This window comes from Eurosta solidaginis, chromosome 1 (assembly GCF_040869045.1).
Source record: "Eurosta solidaginis isolate ZX-2024a chromosome 1, ASM4086904v1, whole genome shotgun sequence".
Taxonomy (NCBI): Eukaryota; Metazoa; Arthropoda; class Insecta; order Diptera; family Tephritidae; genus Eurosta; species Eurosta solidaginis.
In genome coordinates this window covers 361,759,156-361,763,069 of record NC_090319.1, presented here as the reverse complement: position 1 = coordinate 361,763,069, position 3,914 = coordinate 361,759,156, and positions in this window count along the sequence as shown.

Here is a 3,914-nt window from a genome sequence, read left to right as displayed (position 1 = left end):
ACAAGCCATTACGAAGAATATAATTACCCTATTATAAAGCTCATGGACAGAATGAAAAAGTGCCTTATTATAAGGTACTGATTGCTGTATTAAGACCAGCTGTATACGGCTTATAACACACTAAAAATCAGTCTTATATAAGGTGTTATAATAAGGTAAAATATCGAGTACAATATCCTGATTATAAGATATATGAACCAGGTAGCATAAGGAATATTACGAAAATTTATTGACTAGAGCTGGGTCCTATTTATTACATATCCTTCAAATTTAGGCAATATTTATGTTTCATTTTATAAATAAAGCGTTATTCTGAGGATTATCTGTCGTTTTCTCAGCAAAAGACTCTTCCGGAGAGAGACTTTCCGTAAGGAACTTATTTTTCCTAATGTGCGGACGAATAGATAGCAGGACTGCTGGCCAGATGGCCTTTCTAGCTATGGCGCGATTGATGCATGCTGATCTGGAGCGCAGAGAAATGCACATGCGAAACAGTGCCGACTAAAGCGTCTCCCCCCTCACCCCTGACATTATGCCTAACAGCCGTCCATAGGGTGTGGACCCTTACACAAGATTAGCCTAGTTTCATTGGGCCCGTTGAGGACAGTTCGCTGCCACAACGTCCTATATATTTTGAGGTTTATCTGCCAGGAGTGAAACCAGTTTTACTTATTGCTTATGCCAGTTTTTGTTGGATAAGTACATATACATACAAACATAAACACATTTATTTTCAGACGAAAAAGAATTCGTTAATATTTATGAATATACAAACAAACAAGCCTTGTGCTATTTTTACTGTATTATGAAAGTGTTAATTGAAGTTGGAAATATATGAGCTTTTGTAGTACTATAGTACAGTAAAAATTTCTATAATTTGTTAAAAATTTTATAGCTTTTTCTTTTCGTAGAAATTATGAGTAAAGCGAATAAATGAAAATGCAATACAAAGGATAGTTATAATTGTATTTGTATGTAAACAAGATTGCAGAAAAATTATATCAATGGCTTTGAGGAAACCTTGTGACTTCGAATATATTTTTAACCAGAAAATGCAGTTTTCTTCTTTTGTTAAGATTCTTTGAATAAAAATTAATATTTCTTAGGCTGATCAATATTTATAAGCTATTATGTGACCTAGTAAAGTTAATCTAATAATAGGCTTACTATCGGAAGTGAAGGAGGAAGCGAACGAGTACGTTTGGTGTTCATGCCGTACGCTCGGCAGACTGAAACTCTAGCTATCAGGAGTGGCACAACTATCAAATCGAAAATAGCATAGATTAAATAAAGCTTCTAGTATTTGGCAAGAGGACGGAGTTATTTTATAACATATATAGGTACTGGATTCATATGGTTTTTTTCAGTTGGGTTGTTGAGCAAACTTCTAGTAACAAAGGGGTTTATTTGCGGTCCTCTCAGACCAACTAGTTCAACTTAAGATAAGCTCATTACTGGATAAATTAAATGGATTTTAGTTCGGAAAATACCACGAGTGACTCCAGTTTCTATGCAGAACCGGCTGTTATGGAAAGGGAAAAAGAAAATGAGGTACAAATATTTTGAAAAAAGAAAGTATATAAAAAATAATTTTCAATATCACAGAAGGTATTGAAAATAAAGCAGTAGTGGTTAGCTATCATTGCAAAAGCTATACACTTTATTTCCAAATTGTAGTGTATTAGTAATAAGCCCTAAACTAACAGGAAGTGAGTTCCAAAGATGTACCGCGTTGATAACAAATTTACGTTCAGATGTCAGAGTTTTGTGTATAGAAGAAGAAACTGAATCCCCTGGTATAAATAGTTTGGTTCCTTTGTATGAACAACCTTATGCATGAACAACACTTGTCTGAATTTTAACAAGTTTTCAAAAGAAATATTTAATAATTAACACTTGATTAAACTGTGCAAGTTGATTTGAAAACCTAAATTGTTTATTTCTGCTAAGAAAATAATAACAATACGGGAAATCTGGTATTTTTAAAGAGTTTTCACGCTTAAAAAGAAGAGAGGTCAAATGGGGTCCGCGGTAAGTACCTATCTCAAGACAGCAGTTCAAGAAAATGCAGTGGCTCTGTTTTATAAGGCTTTTTTCGGACATAGTGGAGCACGTGCACAATGACCTTTTCCATAATCTCGAATTCAATACTGTGATGTCGGTACGCCTCCCATAACTTCTTTAGGTCAATTAGTGCACTTGGCTGCCAAATATGTTGAGATTGCGGTCCATATTTGAGAAGGATCACATTCTTGTGTCGCCAACATCAGCTTGAACAAAATTGAGCTCATCATCTCGTACAATAGATCAGACCTTAATCGCAGCAGGGATCATCGCTCTATGATCTATGATTTACTTAAATTGAATGGACAAGGGCCATTTGTTTGCATATACAATATTGAAAAATCAATGCTTTTGTTTATGAATTTTGACATTTGAATTTAGGTTGAAACATGGGTTGAAATGTATGCTCATAAAAATTCTAAGTTTTTCTTTTTCACTGCCTGACCGACAGTTTTCAGTGATTTAGGTTTTTTCCCTATTTAGGTAGAAATTTAGGCAAACTCGCACAGAGCCTAAATACTTATCTGGCAATGTTGTTATAAACAACATTTAGCTTGGTTTTACATACAGAATCACAATTAGCATAAATCTCACAGCTGAAACTTCGCTTCGGTCTGAAACCGGACTGACGATCTGTTAGAAGTCTGTTATCATGCACATATGACATTATTTGCTTACGAAGAATACGCTCAACAACTTTAGACAAAAATGATAGGATAGCAATGGGCCTGTACTTGTTATTTTTCTTATGTACAGGAATGATTTTAGCAACTTTTCAGCACTTAGGGAAAACACAGGTCGTTAGTATGGAGTTAACTAGGTGTGTCACATGTGACAGAAACTGTGGCAATATAATTTTGAGAAATTTCGCTCTGGTTCCATCAAAGTCAATAGCGTTTGACTTCACTGAGAATATGGCTTGACAATATCACAGTCGTCAACACACATACATTCAAAAGGACTGACACCAACATTTACACATTCACAATAGTTGTCAAGACTAACACGAGGATTTGATACAGGCAAACTAGCAAAATTAACGTTAATTTCATCTAAGCCAGAGTAAGTAGGTTAACTTTCTTTGGCTTTTCCAACGCCAATCGTCCTTATTGTTTGCCGCGAGTTCATAGCAAGACTAAAATTTTCATCATAAAAAAAACTTTTGGCTCTTTTAATTGCTCTGACAGTAGTAATTCTAGCCGATTTAAATTGGTTATACGTATCTTAAGTACGGTAACTTTTCCACCGCGTTTATTCTTTATTAAGCACATTAATTAAATGTTTAATGTTATTCTGGATTGCGATTGACTACCTTAGTTTTTTAACTCAGAAACAGCAAGGGAACATTTTTCAACATCTTTCACCTATTCTGCTAGCTCCACCTTTCACACCGAAGATACTGGATTCAGTTCCCCGGCAGAGAAACATCAGGAATTAGGAAACAAGTTTTTTCAATAAGAAAAACAATTTGTATAAGCTGGGTCGCCCCTCGGTAGTAATTTGGCAAACAATCTGAATGTACTTTTGCTAGGAAAAGCTTCTAAGTAAAAACTCATCTGCCTTGCAGATGCCATTCGGAGTCGGCGTAAAACATGTAGGTCCCGTCCCGCCAATTTGTAGTTAAAATCAAAGGAGCACGACCCAAATCGAAAAAGAAACTTGGCCTAAATTCTCTTCGGAGGTATACCGAGCCTTTCGTTTATTAATTTTTTTAAATACATATTTACTTTAGTATGTAATAAAGCTAAGCGTTGGGAAGGTGTAAGTGTAAGTGTAATACTTGGAAGTGGTATGCTATACGGGGGAACACAGAATATAAGTGTAGGCGAGATGTGTGAGTATGGTGTAGG